Consider the following 21,847-nt stretch of genomic DNA (forward strand, 5'->3'; position numbering starts at 1 on the left):
TGGACTGTTAGCTGTGCCCCTACAACCTGAGCTTGAATGTGAAGTTACACATTGTTCGACATTGTTCCTTAAGCCTCAGGTGCTAAGATCCATGATTCTTAAAAATAAAGGATGTGGCAGTTAGTAAGACTGTACAGGCAACATATAAATTATATAAATATATATATAAAATTATATCTATAACAAAATATATATTATATATCACATATATAATTTAAACATTGCATTATATATTATAGAATTTATAATACTATTAAGTATTTATAATATGTTTTATATATACTACATATATATTTTTAAATAGCTTGTTACATGATATTACCTGTTTTTAAACTAGAAGAGCACTTTCTAGGTATTTCAAAGAACAAGGTATTAGGTATTTTGGAATCGATCAGCCTGCTTCCTGGGAAACATCCAATAAGATTTGACTTTAGGACCTTCAAGTACAAAGACTACTTCAAGAGAATGCTTTCCGAAGTGATGTTGAGCCCCTCCGGCCCTCAGTGCCCGTGCTGTTGACAGGCGCCTTTAGTCTTGGGAGCTGCAGAACGCTGGCGGGATCAGCTTCCCATGGCTCCCCTTTCATTCCATCTCCTGTGGTGTGATTGACTACAAAGAAAAATGTCTTCCGGGTGAGCATTTTTTCCTCTGCCTGGCCTTCATGTGCTGACCTTCTGCCGCTTCCCCATCCAAGCCCAGACCTGCCCCATCCCCTCTCCTTTGTCATTCACTTTCCTTCTAGCGGTATTCTTTGGCTGGTTAGCTTTTTTAAATAGGACCCTCTGATGCACAGCCTTATTTGGCTGTAGTAGATCCCCAGAAAACTCATAAATCCATTTTCATTGTGCCTGAGGCACTAAGTCACTCAGAGAATCCCTTGATAGGCAGTAGCACTTGGGGGCCAAGCTAACATTTATTTAGCCTGTAGCACAGAAAAATCCTCAGAAACTTTTAAAGAGTAAAAATAGCCAACAACAACAAAAAAATCTGACCTGTTATGGTCAGGCGTTTTTACTTAATTTTTTAATCCACGAAGCCACAGCTCAATGAAAATATGATATTGAAAATGTTATTCCCTTCATGCTTCGACTTTAATATTTTCAGGAAGAGCCGTGGTCAGCATATATGTCATGTCGGGTTTGAATTTAGCAAACTCATTTTCACATCAGTCACTCCAGGGAGCATCAGGGTCTTGTGGGAACAGTCAACGAGGTCATTTGTATCACATTGCTAGGTGGTGGAGGCACGTGTGATCTGTTTACTTAGGGCGGGGGACATCAAGCTCAGATATTATTCACACGGCAGAGTCAGTGAGGGAGTGAGCACATTAGGGATGAACACAGACCCGGCTATCATTCCTGGCCCACTGATGTGCCTCGATATGAAAGATTGATGGTAGCGGCTGTCACTTGAATAGCTAGATGTCAGGCACTGTTCTGAGTACCCATTTAATCCTCACAGCTGTCCTATAATGTAGATATAGTTTTATCCCCACTTTCTAATAAGAGAACCAAGGCACAGCCAGGTTGAACAATTTACCCAGAGTCACACATCTCATGAACAGTGAACTTTTGCTTATGTTGGGGAGACATTTTCTGCACTTGGTTGTATTTTGTTTTAAATCAGGAAAATCTCTTGCAGTGGGATCTGGAGACAAAACAATGTCTCTTCTGTGAGTGATTGTGTCTGGCTTCCATAGTGGGAGCTGTTATGGTTCTTGGATTGTTTTCTTCCTAGCTATGGAAAATCAAAATCTTTGTCATCACAATTATTTTGTGATGCCATGACACTGGGTAGTCGAGGGACTGGCATCGATTGCTATTTGACTCTGACTTTTAAGTCCGAGCCCAAGCAGATGGAGATTGATGGTGGGTTTAATTATTTGGGTGCAAGATGTGGAAAGAAAGCCAGGGGTTTTGTGAGCACATGTTCATTTCATTCTTTCTGGGCTGTCCTGTGTGTAATGGGATGCTGCTAGAGCCCTCAAATTCTCTTCCTTCTCCAAAGGCTGGGAAAAAGGAAGTTGTAGAGTGCCAGACACCTTCTCTGCATGGTAGCTGGCACTTCACAATGTGACAGCCCCGGAACAGGGCCCAGCAGGCCTATGTTGGGAAGGCCTCACAGAAGGATCTGGCTTCTGCTCCCCAAGGTTCTTTGACATTTTCCTTAATCGTTCAAGGCAACTGCAGAAAACCCTGAAACACCACAAGGCTTTCAAACCAAGAGTGATAGGAAACACTTTTCCCCAAGAATCCCCAGAATTTATTGCTCTGGTCTTCATTCAGTTGACAACACGCTCTGTGCTATAGCTGAGCAAAATGGGCCTCTTTGCTGCAAGATGCGTTTTTCATTCCGCCCTCCCCCACCATGGCTTTTGACCGACCCAAATCTATGTTCATAGATGATGAATAATATTCTTATGTTAATAATGAGATTTCCTGTGAAAGGTAGGGCAGGGGGATGCAAGGGACAACCACATAATTATGCACTTCCTTTGCTTTCTGAATAGAACTTGAGTAGAAAAGAAAAATCACACTCCTTCAATTGAAAGAGGAATGAGAGCAAAGCTAAGACAGGCAGAGAAAGATTTCCTCTGCACATACATCACTGCTGAGTCAGACAGGCTCCGTGAACAAATGCCCTTCAACCTGAGGACGTTTAGCATTTCGGGGCCTTGTACAAAACCATTTCCTATCCAGGGGAAGGCTAATGAGTGCTCAGGGAAGCAGCAGCAACTAGGGAGAGATAGTGCCTCTAAAAGGTAGTAATTTCACTCAAAGAGATGTTGCCATTTCTTCACAGGAGTTAAATTAAGAGCTATATTTATAGAATCTCCAAGGTGTGGATCTTCTGAAAAGAAAATGAACTTACTTTACTTCTGAACGGCGCAGAAGGCATTAATCAGAAATGCATTAGTGGCAAAATCCATTTTTAACTGCTTGTTACTCTGAATCCTCTCCTGCCTCCAGCATGGCAAGTGGCCTGTAATATTCTGATTGCTCACTGGCTAACAATGAGGGCTGGTGGCTTCTTGCCCTATGAACCTCTCCACCCCCCTTCTCTGAACTTCTATAGCTCTTCGGTCCTGCCAGGGGCCTGCAGCCCAAAGTCTAGCTAAAATTCTAACGACCAGATTGTTGATAAAGTAATTTGTTCTAAGTTCCACTAGGAAATGAGCACACGTCGATAGTAAACTGCCCAGAAAACAGTCTGGGAGTGGGAATCAGACAGGGCTGGCCTCATCTTCACCGACTGATAACCCTTAAACTTGGGACCAGTGCTTCAGCTCTCTGAGTTTCCCTTCCCTCCCTTGTAAAATGAGGGTAACAACACCAACACTGAATGTTGTTGTGTGGGGTGGATGAGATGATACACATAACATTTGTAGCCCAGCACCCAGCATGTGGCATGTGTCCAGCCTGGGCCAATTCCCTCATCTTACCCTGAACTGTGATACTCTTTGCAAGAGAAATTGCTTTGTAAAAGAGGACTGAGGGGAAACACAATCCTTTCGTTGAAAGAATGAACCTATAACTGTGGCTTTCTGAAGATCATGACCTTTTCAGAGCCCCGTGGGTCCCCCCACAGTGGGTAATACCATCTACTGACATTATTGGCATGGCTTATTGTGAGGGCATGGGAGGAAAAGGCTCTGCAAAGGGACAGTCCTGAAGTCACATCCCAGCTCTTCTATTGATTAACTGGTTGTATGCTCCTGGTTACTAGAGTTTTTACATTTCTGATACATACTTTCTTCAATTGTAAAATGGGAATAACAGTACCTACTTTTTAAAATATATATACTTTATATTTCTAAGATTTATTGGGAGTTTCTAATGCATCAGGTCTTACTTCTGAGTTTCTTAAATGTTTAAATGTTCTCCTATTTACCCATCCAAATATCCTATTATATAACCTTCTTCAAAATCGTCCCTTATAAACGGGGAAGAGAGGCTCAAGAAGGGTTACCAGGATAGGTGACGCTGGGATTGAAACTCAGGCAGTCCCACTTCAGAGACTGTGGTTTTATTTATTTGTTTATTTTAAAGGTTTTATTTATTTATTTGAGAGAGAGCAAGAGGGAGAGCACTAGTGAGAGGGTGAGAAGGGCAGCAGAAGGAGAGGGATAAGTGGACTCCCCGCTGAGGAGGGAGCCTGAAAAGGGGCTCCATCCCAGGATCCTGAGATCACAACCCAAGCCAAAGGGAGAGCTCAACTGACTGACTGAGCCACCCAGGTGCCCTGAGACCATGGTTTTAACAAACACACTGCCTTCCTTCAAACATTTGGGGCATAATTGACATTCAAAGATGTTATGCTTTTTTCTTCCCGTAGTTGCTCACCCTCCTCCTTTCATGGAGATGTGGATGACAATGAGCTCTAGGAACTGAGAACCTCTATCTCTCCCAAGCCCTACCTGGCTGGTCCTGTCCAAAGCAACCGGGGAAGGCAAGAGCGGGACCATTTGCAGGGTCCCTTCCATACTTAAACCTGAGAAAGAAAGGACTCAGAAGGGGTTGAAAATGGCCTTATGGTCTTAAACCTAACATACAATTAGCAAAAACTGTTCTCACACTAAGATGCTCGGCACCCCCATCTTGTCGCATCCATCCTCATAAATCCTGGGGAAATGTTGCTGGCTGAGGTGTTCAAGAGGAGAAACGTTTTTACTGCTGAGCAAGTCAGGGCTCATGTCAGAGAACAGAACTTATCCAGAGCTTATCTAAATCCTCGCAGGGTCAGAAAACTCGTTGTAAGGTCTGGTCTCCGGAGAGTCCAGTAATTGGTGACTTTGGCTAGATCTGAAACACAGTCAGAGAGGGCTCTGCTCCTTGAAGCAGTTGCCTGTTATTAAATCCTTTACACAATGGGCTCTCTCTATCAAAATATTCTCTCCATATAGAAAACATTTGATTTAGGAATGAGGTTGTAATTAATGTAATGACATGGGGTGGGAGAACTTGGCTTTGAAATGATCCTCCTATTGTTTTGATAAGTGTAAAGACCAGCAGATCCTCTCTCTTCATAACCTGTCATTTATACCAGCAACTATTTTATCCATTATTTCATTATTTATCATAATAATCAGGCAGTAATAATCAGGCAATAAAAATAAGGAAAGACTGTCTATATGCCTAGAATGATAACATTAGGGAGAGTACATTTACTCGATAAACGAGTATTGAAGAATGTTTTAAATGCATCTCAAGTAGCTTTCTTAAGAAACTTTGGGAAAAGATCACCCTTGTATATTAACCGACTAACAGTAACTAATCCTATAACCCTTCTCTGAATTCAAGATCCCGGTGGAATGGATCAAAAAATAGATGGCTGGTATAGGAGCTTGGTGCTCTAGCAGGGCAAGAGGTGGTGTGGAAGTGAATATTTCCCTTATTTCATTTCTTTTTTAGAATTTCTTTTTTCCTTGGGAGTGATGGGTTAGAAGTCTTTGATGGTAACCCACAGAAGTGTATCATTTTCTTCTTAGAGGTTGAAGAGCTAGTTTTTATGACATCTTTTCCAAGTCGCTTACTCAGGTGTTCATAACAACAATGTTTCATCTTTCTATGGAGATTATTATTGCAAGAACTCAAAGCTACTCTGCAAACATTAATTAACCAAACCTGTATAGGTAAGGATTACTACATCTATTTCTCTTGCAGGAAAAAAAATAACTGTTCCCAGTTTTATTGGCACTGTTCTTCTAACTATAGACATTGGTATTCATTTGAAATATGCATATATATATATATATATATATATGTAATTTCTTCCTTTATTGGAATGTTATCTCTTTAACATAAAATTAAATTGTTCTTTTCAACTAGTTCACTTTTAAGGGGCAAATTAATTTAAAATTGGTTAGATGTCGAGTATATTTTTAAGTATAACTCCTCTGCATAAATTTGTTTAGTTAAATCACATATTCCTCCTCTTAGGCACAGTTTATGTGTCATTTTAATTAAATTGCTTTTAGATCACTTCAAGATACGAGCTTCTTGGAGATTTATCCAATGTCCTGGTATAATATATAGGGGGCATTAGTACCAATCTTTCTCCTTAGCCCAGGTCAGATATACCAGAAATGCTCTATCACTTTTATAATTTTGGGGTGAGAGAAAGACTGACATGCAGACCAACGCCGTGAAAAATCATGTGGAAATGTGCATTTTTGTGTCAGGTCATGGAAAATTTAGCTTAAAGAACTATTGTAGATAGGACAGCGATAACTTGATGACGATATGAGTATAACTCATTGTAAAAATAAAGTATGTTGTGTAAGACCCTGAGATGGCCCTGTAATACATTTGTGCTTAGCTATCTTCAACAATGGAATAAAATCTCTAAGTTTGGTTAAGGTAATGAAATCTCTAATCCAATCTCATCTAAAGCAGTTATAGGCATCTGAATAAGTTTGCTAGAAAGTTTATTTTCTTCACCGTATTTTTGCAACTTTTCTGAGGCTAGATGATTTATTCATATTCCTGGATAAGACAGTCAGAGCAAGTGATTCATTCCAAAGTGCCAGAATGGGCTTGCATGCTATTTTGGAAGAGAATATTGAATGAAATGCTTGCTTGCTTGCTTGCTTTGCTTCCTTATTTATTTATTTATTTATTTATTTATTTATTTATTTAACAAGTGGAAGAGGGCCAGAGGGAGAGGGAAACAGAAAATCTTAAGCAGACTCCACACCCAGCACGGAGCCTGACCTGGAGCTCAACTCACGACCCTGAAATCATGACCTGAGGAAATCAAGTCAGATGCTTAACTGACTGAGTCACTCAGGCACCTCCCCCCACTTTTTTAATGGTGTTTCTAAGAAACAGTACTTCCTCTCAGCCTTGCTGTGTTCGGATTTGGTCTATTGATGTCTCGTGGCTCAAGATAATTGAGAGGTGCTCTGATAAAGGCACCGTATATTCAAATATGCTTTGCCCTTCCTGAGATAAGAAATATGAGTCTAAAATTCACTGGGCCTGTTGTGATTCGATCAAATGGTGATTTTTATGAATAATTTTAGTAGTATCTTACAAAATGTTTTATTGCTTGCTCTTAAGATCATTTGAGGTCAACTTTTTAACTTTTAACATAATCTCTAATTGATAGCAAAATTTTTTATGAAGAGCAAAAAGAGAAAGAGAGAGAGAGGAGAGTGAGAGAAAAGAAAAATTTGTGTATAATAAAAATTAAGAAGACTACCTTGAGATGTGATGATAACAGCCTTAATTCTGGTCCATCTACAGGAATGGGATCCACAGTCATTTCTATCATAACTTGCTCCCTAGAAAGAAGTCACTGTTTAGTAAGTTCTAGAATGAACCCACCTATTCTTGCCCAGTGAGGTTATCTATAGCAGCAGAAAGTATTTATCAAAGAGTTTGCTATAAAACATTCATCAAAAGGAAGTGTCTTCAGAGGCTACAGGAAGAAGTTTATGAAGCGACACCTGAATTCATGCTCTGATTGGGCCATTTATTGGTTCAGTAGCCCTGGAAAGTATTAACCTCTCTAAGCCTTGCTCGTTACTTTTGTAGAATGGGATCACTTCTTGCTAGAGTAGCTGCTGTTGGTGTCCTGCTTGGGTTCTTCCTGGCTCTACACCTACCATCTGCTGCTGTAAGAATTGGCTGCAAATGACCCGCAGCTGCACTTTCTTCAGACACTTGTCCTTGGCAGATGGGAGCCAGCTCACTCACGTTTCCTGGAAGGTTACATCTGCTTCCAGTGACCGACACACAGCCAATAACTGACTAACTTAGGGACACAAAAGTCTGGCCCCTTTGCCTAAATGCAGACCAACTCTGTGATGCTAGTCATACTCCAGAGATACCTGCAGGATTAGTCTGAGACAAACCACGTCTTTGCTTGACTTTTCCCTAGGATGTCTTGTGTCCCTCACTTTCTCTGTGTTTCTCCTCAGAACCCTCCCTCGATAAATCATGTGCATGAGATTTTCATCTTATGCTCTACCTTTAGGGAATCTTATCTCTAACACTTGCCCTACCTCATGAGATAGTTATAAGGGCTAAACAGAGATATATCTGAAACCACAAAGAAAATTATAAGTTGACAGCCACATGCAAAAGATTGAAACTGGGCCCCTATCTGACACCATATGCAAAAATAAGCTTGAAGTAGATTAAAGACTTGAACGTAAGACCTGAAGCCATAAAACTCCTAGAAGAAAACATAGGGGGTAAACTCTTAGACATTCCTCTAGGCAATGATATTTTCGATTTGACACCAAAAGCAAAAGCAACAAAAGCAAAAATAAATAAGTTGGACTACAGCAAACTCAAAAGCTTCTGTAAGGGAAACCATCTACAGAATAAAAGACACCCTATGGAAATCGTAGAAGATATTTGCAAATCTTATGTCTGATAAGGGGTTAATACCTATGATATATAAAGAATTCATATAACTCAATAGTAAAAAAAAATAGTATTAAATAGTGGGCAGAGGAACTGAATAGAAAATTTTCCAGAGAAGACATGCAGATGACCAATAGGTACATGAAAAGGTGCTCAATGTCACAAATCATCGGGAAAATGCAAATCAAAACCACAATGAGATATTCTACCTCACAGTTGTTATAATGGTTATCATCAAAAACATGAGATAACAAGTGTTGACAAGGTTGTGAAGAAAAGGGAACACTTGTACACTGTTGGTGGGAATGCAAATTGGTATGGTCACTATGGAAAACAGTTTGGAGGTTCCTCCAAAAATTAAAAATAAATCTACCATGTGATCCAGAACTCCGCTTCTGAGTATACACCTGAAGGAAACAGTATCACCATCTTGAAGAGATATCTGCATCACTGTGTTTATTATGGCATTATTTACAATAGTCAAGATATAGAAACAACCTAAGTATCCATTGATGGATGAATGGATAGAGAAAATGGATAAAGAACACACACACACACACACACACACACACCACATACAGGAATATTATTCGGCCATAAAAGAAAGAAAATCCTGCCATTTGCAGCAATATGGTTGGACCTTGAGGACATTATGCTAAGTGAAATAAGTCAGAGAGAGAAAGACAAATGCTGTATGATCTCGTATAGTATGTGGAATGTAAAAAAACAAAAAACAAAAAACATGAACCCACAGATACAGAGAACAGATTGGTGGTTGCAGAGGTTGGGGGTGGTGGTGGTGAAGGATGGACGTCATGGGTAAAATTATTAGATAAATTAGATAAATTCTGTGGATGTAATGTACAGCATGGTGACTATACTTAAAAGTAATTGAAAGAAGAAGAAAAAATATGTTTCACAGAAAAACATTGTTATTAGAAGGCAGTGAATTTCTTTTATAATTTTTTGTGTTTATAATACTTTTGTTAGTTTCTCATGTTTCTAGAATGAAAGTAATCAAGGACTTTCTAATCTTGTAGAAATCTTACCACGCTTTGCAGAGAAAATATTACTACATATATAAAATCATCTTTTCAAGGGATTTTTCACAACCACGCTAGAAAGAGAGCGTGCGGCTGCAATGTGTATAAACTGTCATTACCCGTTCTTTGTTGCTCAAGCACTATCATAATCACTGTTATCATAAAAATGAAAGTAGCAATGGGTTGTAGGAAGAAGAACATAGCCCCCAAGCACATTTTAAAGCCTGATGCTTGGCCTCTGAGTATTGCTATATTTCAGACCAAGGAATATTCTGACTTAGAGCTCTTGACAAAAAACAGAAAGCTCATATTTTGTGGAGTGAGCCCACCACATAATTATAGTTGAGGAAGCCATGTTTCAAAAATTCTCATTTTTCAAGGGACATTTATTGGTCATCTAGGTTCTGGGCTAGAGATTGTCTCATTTTCTGTGTCAAGAAACTAACCTTCTTATGAAGGATGACAGACTCTCAAATCATTAATTATAACACAGTATGAAAACCTGAATTGTAGAAGAGATTTTACTTTGAGAGCAAAGTGACAAAAACCTGCTAAATATCACATTTAGTGGCTATAGTAGGTTGAATAATATCCTCCAAAAATTCGTGTCCATGTGGAACTTCAGAATGTGACCTTATTTGGAGATAGAGTCTTCACAGGTATAATTAGTTAGGTTAAAATGAGGTCATCCTGGATTCAAATGGACCCTAAATCCAATGACTGGTGCCCTTTTAAGAAGAGGAGAGGACACACAGAGACAAATAGAGATACATAGGGAGGAGGGCATGTGGTGGCAGAGAGAGAGATTGGAGAGAAGTAGTTAGAAGGCAAGGATCGCAGGCAACTACCAAAAGCTGGGAGAACGACATGTAGCAGATTCTCCCTCAGAACCTCCAAGGACCCAACCTTGCCAATACCTTAAGTTCAGACTTCTGGCCTCCTGAGCTGTGAGAGAATAAATTTCTCTTGTTTTAGGCCATTAGGTTTGTGGCAATTTGTTATGGCAATCCAATGAAACTAATACAGTAACTGTGTGCTCTTCCTCCTAGAATTGTTTCTTTTTGCTCTTGCTAATCCTACTCAAACTTTGGGTCTCGGCTCAAGTGTGTATCTTCTGGGAAATTTCCTCTAATTCTCCCAAATCTTCGTTCAGCATCTCTCCTATGTGTTTGTGTAGACTCCCATCCTCGCTCTATCTTAATTTAGGACAAACACCATAATTCTCAAGTCACTTGTCTTTTATTTCCCAACTGTGAGAAGGACAAGCTTTTCTTTCTATCTGGTTCTGAGAACAGCAGGATTACCTTTATACATTTTTAATTTGTTATATGCCCCAATCTGTACAACTTTATCTGTTTGTCCTGATGATTCTTCCCCAAGTTGTTGGTGCCTAGAAAGGTCATGGTGTGTAGTAGGTGTTCAGTCATTATTTTAAAACAAATGAATAGCAAATTGGACCTGGGTCATGGAATTGTTCTCTCTAAAACTCTCCTCTTCATATGTTTTCTGCATTTTTTTTTTTTGTTAGTAAGAGATAATTGATGGTACTTACCAGTTGCCTGGACATTCATTACCAGGACCCAGCTAAACTCAAGAGACTTTAAGCAAGCCGCCTTTAATAGCACCTGAGACAGATACTTCCTTAAGAGCTTACCGAGAGGCCACAGATGTGCTCCTTCCGCCACAGCTCACTACGCCAAACTGTCCTCACCTCCCAGTCATATTGAGGGGGAGTAAGTCGAGAGAGAGAGAGAGAGAGAGAGAGAGAGAGGAAAAGTCAGAGTAACTGTATTGTTGGATTTTGGGGCAATGCAGAGTTCATGGTAAAATGATATTTCTCTCCCTTTTCCAAGAGGTAGAGAGCACTTCCATCCAAAGCTAAGATCAGAGCTCAAAGAACTTCAGTTAAAGAAACTCAGAATGCTTTCAAAGAGGAGAAGTGGGCATTTATTTTCATTCTTAAGCATTATTCATAGTTAATTTTCCATTCTTAGACATTCTCACTTTTAAATTGAGGTATAATTTACATGGAGTGGAACACTCAGATCTTAAGTGTGCAGTTCGATATACTTTGACAAATGTATGCACCCGGGTAACCCACACCTCTATTAAGATACAGTTCCTAGGCATTCTTAAATAGCCAACTTGCTGACTTAGACTGAATAGGAGACAAAATTGGAAAGAGATGACTGAATGGAGATGTGCGCTCCATTATTCGATATGCAAAGATACTGATGCTAAGTAATGACTAGTAGCTACGATTTAACAGTTTTGCTGAGGCTCACTCAAGTGGCTGCCTACCGGTCAGGGGAAGCTCAGCTGCAGGAGGCTATGGGGAGATCAGCAATGGTGGAAGCTGAGAGGAGGGAATGAAGGGGTGAGCCAGAAGTGGGGTGTCCTAAGTTGGGGAAGCGACAGCAGGGAGGTCCTATGAAAGACAACCCTCCCTACCCCCATGAACGAAACAACCTTGAAATTCCTGCACTCAGCCGGTGTTGATGTCCAGCCAGTGCTGACCAGACACAGGGGCAGACAGTCAAGGCCAGCGAAGAACTGAGATATCTGTCCCTTCTTGTCTCCCTCAACCCTGTCTCAAGGCACCAGAGGAGCCATCTATAGCAGAGGAGGAGGGCCGGACTCTATCAGCCTTGCTGGGGAAGGGGAAAGATGAGATTGAAATTGTTTTGCGATTAAGGTTGGCAATTAATCTGAACTTGTTATAACTGAGACTATGAAATTATAAGATTTTCCCAAACTGTTCAAGACTAGAAAAGAATCGTTCAACAAAACCTGGCTGGAAGTAAGGACCGAAGAAAAAGAAACCCAGTTTAATGTCTATACCCTCAAAGAGCTGAGGCTTTCCAATAAATCGGTTGCATGAGAAAACAAGAGTTCTAAGCCTGTGGATTACAGACCCTTGGGGATAAGCAGGGGAGATTCACGGTTACTGCAAGTTATTGTAAGGGGTGTGCAAAGCACTATAGCAAGTAAACATGGCCTCTCGATGCAACCAATGATGTCTCACAGAGATGGGTAAAATCCTTTGTCAGTGTATATTTATTCAGTTTTGGTTATTAAGTACAAATGTATTTATAAAGGTGTTTACCCAGTTATTAGTATGTGTTTATTACATATACTCTAAATCACAGATTTGCTCATGTGTAGGAGCTCTCATAATTATTTTTAATATGAGAAAGGAATCATTGTCAGCAGAAATGATTCCATACTATTCAGTGATTAAAGCGACATAAATTTGTTGTTAACAATCTGGGAGACTCAAAGTCTGAGGTCAAGGTGTAAGCAAGACATACACACACACACACACACACACACACACACACATATACTAAGTGAAATAAGCCAGACAGAGAAAGACAAATACTGTACCATCTCGCTTACATGCGGAACCTAAAAAAAAAAAAAAAAATTAAACACATAGAAGAAGTAGAAAAGTGGTTGTCAAGGGCTGAGGGGGTGGCAGAAATAGGGAGAGTTTGGTAAAAGGCTACAAATGTTCAGTTATAAGATGAATAAGGTCTGAGTATATAATGTATGCCATGGTGACTACAGTTGATAGCACTGTATTGAATAATTGAAATTTGCTAGGAGAGTAGAATCTAAATGTTTTCATTAAAAAAATGTGATATAGATGGGCTAGACTGAGGTCTGTTCAGGAGAGAGCCTGGGAAGATCAGTGGGCCTCAAAAGTGATGCCACATGAAAAGGGAATCTCCCACTCCCCCTTTTCCCTCTTTGTATCCACTGTTTTCAAGATATGAAACATACACAGCAAGTCAAGCATGATGCTAGGCTCAGACAATTCGTTGATGAAGACATAGCCCTCACACAGCAGTGGAGGTCAGCAGGCTTCTTCCACACAGAGCCAGATAGCAAATATTTTAGGCTTTGTGGGCCATGCAATCTCTGTCACGACTATTCAGCTCCGCTGTGGTAAGGCCACAGGAGCCACAGACAGTGCAGAAAGGAACAGGTGTGGCTGTATTCCCGTAAGTATTTATGAACTCAGAAATTTACATTTCATCTAATTTTCATTTTCATGAAATATTCTTCTTTTGATTTTTTTCAATTACTGAAAACACTAAAAACCATGTTTAGTTCCTGGGCCATATAAGAAGCAGACAGCAAGCCTGCTGGGAGGAACCTTAGAGTCTAGTAATGGAGACAGATAGGTAAACAATTGGGAGATTGTGTAAATAAGGACAGAAGGCTGGATGCTATGTACATATGAACAAGATCATCACAGGGTTCTTCAGAGCCATTTAGCACAGTTAAAGTAATGGCTTTCAACCTATTTTTCTACCCCAACGTGCATTTCAGTTTGTATTAATACCTCATTATTGACATTTTCTCAGCCAGGAAATGCATCCATCCTCTGATTTAGGGGAAGGAGGGAAGCGAGAGGTGAGGGGAAAAGAAGCCATAGTTTTTGATATGTGCCTCTAAGAGTTGTGAGTGGACTCAGATTATGAATAATAAAATATTTTTAAGTTAATATTATTAATTGGTCAGGGTCTTTGTGATAATTAAATTCTGCTATTCTACTCTTCTCCCTTCCATGTATTATCTTTGTTCTATCAGCACTGAATAATTGGACATGCTCTAGCAGATGGTTACATTTTTTAAAAAAGAAAATGGAAATGTGTTTGCTAAAAGTTTTGGGTTTCCCCCCCAAACTTCTAGCAGAGCCAGACAATCCAAAAATCTTTTCTGACTGGAGTTACCATGATCTTTATGGCTTTATAGATACATGGCTTGCGCCTGTGCCCAAAGGGTCCCACTCTACTGTCACCATCTTAAAATTCTTAATAATTTTTGAACAGGAGGTTCACATTTTCAACCTCCACCGAGCCTAGCAAATTATGTAGCCAGTTCTGGAGATAAACGATATGAACTCAGAATTGTATTTTATATCCTACACTTTCCATAGCAACATGGCATCTACATAGGCAGCTATCAAAAAATGCCCAGTGAATGCCCAACATTTAAGAAATGTCTGTATTTACCAGGTGCTATTCTAGTCACTTTGCATAGAAGATGGTAACATTTACTTGATTCTTATGGAATTGATCTGTGCATCATCCTTAAATACATAAATGATGCATGAATAAATAAATAATAGTAGAAGAGGATACAAGTAAAGTAAAATAGAATGAAGAGGGAATACTGGGAGAAGAAAAATAACCAAGGGAGGAAAGGGGAAGCTTGTTGCATAGATGGATACATGCTTGCATGAAATGTTGCCCAGTGTCTTGGCTATTCTGAAACGTGAAGGATAGATGGATGCATTTGGCATGCCACAATTCCTGGCAGCATTTTTTTTTTGTAAAAAAGAATTAAGCAGATAATGAAAAGTCACAGCAAGTGACAGACTCTGTAAATAACCTCAGCAGCTACAAACAAGCGACAGTGTTTAAATAAGTAAATGGGGGACAGCTGGTCATGATTTGGTGGTAATACGGGCTCACATCAGTGAGCATGCCAGATCTTTTCATCTGAAGCCATGCATACAGAGGGCAATCATTCTTAGGATTCAGAAAAAATCATCAGTTCTTTTCATTTTTGAGCTTAAAGAAACTTTATGTATCATTTCTTTATTTTCATATGAAAAAAAGAGGGAAAAGATACCACATATAGGAACTCTGAAAACCTAATTTCTATTTTTCTTTTCTTTCTTTCTTTTCTCTCTCTCTATCTCTTTTTTTTTTTTTTTTTTTTTTTTTTGGCTCGTAAGCAGGGGGAGGAGCATAGGTAGAGGGAGAAAGAGAGAGAGAATCTTAAGCGGGCTCTATGCCTAGAGAGGAGCTGACACAGGGCTTGATCCCATGACATGACCTGAGTGAAATCAAGAGTCTGACGCTTAACCAACTGAGCCATCTAGGTGCCCCTCCTAATTTCCAGTTGTAACCTTTCTGTACCATAATTTGAATGTCCTAGTCTTCAACAGCCTGTGAATACACATTTAACTGCATTATTATTTAAGCCTACATCTCAATAATTCTAAGCTCCCATCTTTAGGAAGATGGAATCCCGTTCCTTGAAGAGTAACCCATCCTCAAGTAATTTTTAGAATTCCCAAACTTCTTACGTATGTGCATGACTCAGTCCTACCATCCCTTCCTGGATACATTTGGCAGGCAGGTCCTGGCCAGTAGCCACCAATGCAGGCTTTCATTCTACCTTAGTTGCTGGAGACATTAGCTACTGTCACCAGAGGTTAGGTACTTGTCATTCGGAAGACACAATATAGCTTTTATCTGAGAGTCCCTGTTTTCTAAAAGGCACCACAACTTCTGAAGCTCTTGAGTGAGTTTTAAACTTTAATTCGCACATGCATCACCTAGGGATTCTGTTAAATGCAGATCCTAATTCAGCTGGTCTGGGGTGGGCTTTGAGATTCTGCCTTTCTAGTCAGCTCCTGGGTGTGGAAGGGGCTGCTGGGCCGTGGAGCACACTGTGAATGGCAAGGTCAGAGAATTATTTCTCAAAATGTGCTCTTGGTACCACTTGATTTTCAGTCACCACAAAGGCTTTTTATTGTAGACTCCGGAGCTCCTGTTCCTATCAGTTCAGTATTTCTGGAGCCAAAAATTCAGAAATTTGTATTTTTAGCAAGTTTCTTCAGGTGACTTTTGTATAACCAGGAGCTTGGTGTACAGAAACGGGGACTTTGACACCCAAGTGGTTCCTTAAAAAACTAGAAAGAAAATTCCACTTTTTTATGTCTTTACTAAACTGGGAGCATGGGAGAGGCCCCAGGGCCAGATAACTTGGACTCTGATACCTTAAGAATTTAGAGCTCTATCACAAATTCAATTCTTTTTCTCCTTGAAGACAAATATACCATTGTGGGACTGGGTTAGGATGTGTTCCCAAGATCATTCCTAATACCTCATTCAGAAGTGCCATGCCCCTGAAATCCTTGGTCCTACTTTCCAAGTCAGTATTGGGTTTTTGTTGTTGTTGTTGTTGTTGTTTTTTATTTTTTTGTTTTAATTCTAGATTTCATTTACCTTTATTGCAGATTCTCTCAAGGGGCTTATTGTCCCTCCTTGCATTGTGAGTGCCATCATGCTCCCTTGTTCCCACCTATCAGACCTGAACCTCCAGCTGTGGATTGGATTCATGTCTTTGTCTCCAAGATGCCCCCTGAGCCCTGTTTAATCTGGTTAATAAAATAAATATCTAAATGGCTAAGATGCCACCTGACTCCATATCCTGGACATATGAGGTACTTTCAGGTCAAGTTCAGCTGTATCAAGCATTATTTGTCCAGCAGAGGCCTTTGGTAACTTCTCTGCCATGGGCCAGATTGAACCAGCATATTTCTCATCGATAATGGCCAGAATCACCTCCTGTGTCTCAATGTTGTGTTAACGAGCATAGGTAAACCAAGATATTGCTTGTACCTGTGGAACACTGCCCTTGTTCTTAAAAATAGAGCCTCAGGGTGCCTGGGTGGCTTAGTGGGTTAAGCGTCTGACTCTTGGTTTCGGCTCAGGTCAGGATCTTAGGGTGGTGAGATCAGCCCGGCTTGGGCTCCATGCTTAGCATAGACTCTGCTTATCCCTTTCCCACCTCATGCTCTCTCTCTCTCTCAAATAAATAAAACCTTGAAAAAAAAATAGAGCATCTACTATTACAGAGTTATAAAATATCAAAACATCAGAGGGGACAGAGATCCTAATCATATCCTAATCTTATTTTACAAATGAGAAATATCTCAAGCAGAAAAGGAAGCTTAGTAACTTGAAAAATATCACACATTTGATTTTAAATGGTGTCCTAGAACTTAAATGCAGGATTCTTAGAAACAAGAGCTTTTCAAAGGCTTTGTGGAATTATCAGTGGGGAAGAAGGGATTCTCTTTAACCCTAAATACTAACACGTATTTTAATTACTCCACATACTGAGTTCCTTTGTTTCATGGGCTCTTTCTTTCATATCTGCAATGTCCTCCAGATACCTTAATATGTCCCTGAAGCTTAATGAGATCAGAACCCATTGCGTTCACAGAATTCATCTTGTTAGAATGTGCCAACAACAACTTTTCTTGGTTTTCCCTTGTCTCCATCATTTCACCTAACAGTTTTAAATTTGACAATGTTCATATTAGTATTCTTTAAAACATATTGATTTTAAATTGAGATTTGACTATGATGCCTTCAGCAAATATTTTTGAGTTGTCTTCTTTTTGTCACATTCTTAGGCACTGGGGATATGGCAAGGAAGAGGACATACAAGCTTTGATTCTCCTAGGCCAAACATTCTGTTGTGTTTTATTTTCAACTATCCAAAAATATCTTGTATAGCCAAGCTAAATAAAGTAGTTCCTGCTACCTGGACAAATATCTTCCCAAGGAATGAGTCAAATAGTTTTAGAGCTAAACGGTTCTAGAAAGACAGTGAATTTAGAAAACAGGCAACTATTAAAGGTGCAGGCAAACAGCAAGTGACTGGGGCTCTAATACAAAGGTACAGGGTAATCCCAGCAGGCCTGTGGGGCACCAAGAAAGAAAATACAGGCCAATGGATATGTAGAAATTGAGACTAGTGAGCAAGCAGTTGGCATCAGTTAAGAAAACAGCATGGAACCCTGGGGTAAATCTACTTGGCTGGGTTGAGGAACTCACCCACCATCTCTGCCATCATAGGTAGAATTGCTAGCTGCAGCTATGTTAATTTGTGTCCTGAAAGGATGGAGAGATTGAGCATGTAATAAAACCAGAAATCACATTTTTGTGGCTGAAGTTCAAAATTACATCCAGGTCTCAAATCAAAGAAAGACAAAATACTAGGGAACGGAAATGAGACTCAGTTTAGAGTAGAAATATCAGTATGAATATTACTTGTCATGTTATCATAGAGTATGTGGAGTAGAACTCCATTTTCTCTTAAATTTGCCAGCTTAAAAATTGATCTAGTAGCCTGAGCTGGGAACGAGTTGACAAAAGCTATTTGCATTAACTAGCACTTAGGAAACAATGTTAACTAACAGCAGTGAAAAGAAGCATCCCTATTATTTCTTGCTTTAATTAGTCATATCCCAAAGTATTTTACATTTTTGAAGTATAATGCCGATTGCTTATTTGAGATTAATAAGCTTTAGCATGTTAGAAAAGAGTCCTTTGGATTGTAGTTTATTAAATTTTTCAATATTTTTAATTTTATGTATTTATGTTTGTTTGTTTGTTTTTAGTAGGCTCCACACCCAGCATGGAGCCCAACATGGGGCTTGAACTCATTACACTAGGGTCAAGACCTAAGCTGAAATCAAGAGTCAGACGTTTAACCGACTTAGTCACCCAGGCGCCCCAAGATATAAACTTATTTAAACCAGCAATGAATCACAAATGAAATTTTAAATGCTTTTTTAGGGGCATCTCTGAAAATGATCATATTTCCTATCTCATTATATCCTCATGTCTTAAATAAATCCTATTTGGGCATGATGTTATCATAGGACAGGGCTGGGTTACATTTGTTCATGTTTTATTTACAATTTTGGCAACTGTGTTCATAAGGAGATTGGTTTATGATTTGATTGTTTATTCTTTGCGGTCTCAATAGAATTTACCACTAAAGTCTTCTCAGTACAATGAAAGGTTTGGAGGAAGTTTGTCAAACTCTTCCTAGCCCCAGCTTAACATAATCATATTGTCCTTTAGATTTTTCTATGATTTTATTGAGTGATTTTTGAAAATTCTTAGTTTTAGAATATCAGTCCTGAAATGATAAAATTCATTAATGGAGTTGTAAGGAACTATTTGGTGGGTTCTGCGATACCATGATGCTGCTCTGATCCCCCATCACAGTGGAAGGACTTCATGCACCTGGCTGCTGGGTATGTGGGACCCTGAAGCCCTCAGCTCTCAGTCCTGTTAGCCAGGACTAAGGAGAGCTGTTTCACCCAAGGCCATGTCCTCCCCCTAAGGTGGCCCATGTTCAATGCCTTCTCAATGTAGGGGTGTGAAGGACCAGCCAGCTCCCTCACCCCAACTAGCGACAAATCTGGGTGATCATCTCAGTTTCAGACACACACCTTGTGGATCAGCTGGGGCCTTCACTGAGGCTCCACTTCTTTCTCTGCCTAATCTCATTTTCCTTTCCCTTTTCTTGGGTATTGATCCCAAGAACATTCCTTCATGATCTTCCTGTATACCCAACCCCACCTCAGAATCAAAGTCCAACCTTCAACAGGAGTCAAGATTTTTTAAAAGATTTTATTTATTTATTTGAGAGAAAGAGAGAGAGAATGAGCAGGGAGGGGGCAGAAGGAGAGGGAGAAACAGACTCCCCGCTGAGCAGGGAGCCCGACGCAGGACTGGATTCCAGGACCCTGAGAACCCCATGACCTGAGCCGAAGGCAGGCACTTAACCAACTGAGCCACCCAGCTACCCCAAGATTTTTATTTAAAAAAATTTCCTCCGTACTGTTCCTTATGTATTTTAATTTCTGTATTTTTCTTTTAATTTCCTTTCATAGTCCCATATAAGGTTTACTAGATTTATTACTTACTGTTATCACTTTAAAAGCATGTAATGTAAATACTTTACATTGATTTCATTCTGAGGATTTTTGTTTATCTGTTCCACTGTTTTTATGAATATCACCAGACATTGATGGATGGAAGAGTCTTAAGGCACCACTGTGTACTCTGTGTCCATTGTGGGCTACACCTGAGAGCCAGATTTAATTTCCAATCATTTCTTAGGCTCAGGGCCTCTGGATGCTAATAAGCTAGACAGGGATAAACAGTTCTTCGAGCAAGGCCAGCACATTCTTAGCACATGTATGGCACATAATCAGATCAGGTTTGCTCTTGTCAAGATTGGTTCAGGGTTGATTTTCATTTTTGTTCTCAGCCACTGGAAGACTGTAATGAAACCTCAGTGACACACTTTACAGAGGGTTTCATCCCCAGGAGGCATGGTAAAGCATCTATGGTTTTATGCTAAGCGTAGCAGAGGTGGTTCAGATTAACTGGGTGGCTCTTCATAAGTGGACCTCATAGGAGTGCTGTTTTTTCTTCAGAGCTCAGTACTTTTCCCAGGAAGCTTGCTAAAGAGAACATTGTGCTTAACACAAACACACACACACACACACACACACACACACACACACACAGAACTCTGAAAGGAACTTACAACGTTCATTCCCTAATTGCAGTAACGGAAGAGACAGCCTCTGCATTTGATGGTCCTTCATGGTCTCTTTTACTTAGTAGAATCCCAGAGAGTAGGTTGCATCTGATGCTTAGCTTCCTCACCGAAGTAACTCATAGTCTTCTTTTGCTACACAACTTGGGTGAATTGGAAGGGTCGGGGAAGACTGGATTCAGGAACCTTGTTAGCTGAGGATTTTTGGATTTCTAATGGGCAGTGTCCATGGGGAAGGAGGAGGCTCAAACCAAATCTTTCTTGAGGAGATAGTCCCATGGGCAGAACAGAGGCAGGCCTCACTTGTTGGAGGGATGACAGGTGCACATTTGAGGTGAATTGACAATGCAGTGCAACTTAAGGTAAGTACCAAGTAAGCACAGACGGCAAGTGTGAACGGAGTTCAGAGAGGTTTAATAACTATTTGTTGATTTCAATTGCATGGGGCCGATTGTCTGTAGTTCTTACATCTGGCAATAACTTTTCTATTAACCTTATCTGTGGGTAGCCAAGTACCTAATACTGTTTCCATGTCACCTCATCACCTCTGACTAATCTTACTACTTCTGTTTTCAACATATGGTAATTGGTGATTTTTGGACCAGCTTAATTCAAATGGCTTTTTTTCTTTAATAATCAGGACTACAACCTTTACCATTTATTCCTAAAATCTTGCTCTCTTGCACTTGTAGTTATAACAAAGAAATCTCTATAACCAACACAGTCTTTCCTAAGAGAGAAGTCTCAACTGAAATCAGCCAAGTTTCTCTGAATTTTGGTTCCTCTTCTTTGTAATGGGGGTAATAATAATTTTATATAGAATTTTTCTGAGCTTTAAAGAAGGTAAAGCATATTGAAGTGACTTGTAAAAGTGTTTACAGTTAGTTGAACCTGATTTTAGTAAGAAAATCAGTGAAAACCTCAAACATGCACATTGCACGAAATATTCTTTTTTCATCCTTTATTATTTGCATATTCCTTTCCTCATACACGAAGTGCTTGGCACATAGTGAAGAATGTCTGTTCCTTTTCTTCCCTCATGCTTCACCTAGGCTGGATCCCCTTCATGCTAACCTCCTAATGGCATCTGATATATAGTTACAGGAACCTTACACTTGTATTTTGCTCTGTACTTTTAAGTGTGTTTTATGCTTTAATTAGCACAGTATGCAATTAAAATCCTGAGAATGTATGTCACTCCCATTATGGAGATGAGGAAAATAAGACACAACAAGGTTAAGTGACTTTTCT

This window comes from Ailuropoda melanoleuca, chromosome 4, assembly GCF_002007445.2.
Source record: "Ailuropoda melanoleuca isolate Jingjing chromosome 4, ASM200744v2, whole genome shotgun sequence".
NCBI lineage: Eukaryota > Metazoa > Chordata > Mammalia > Carnivora > Ursidae > Ailuropoda > Ailuropoda melanoleuca.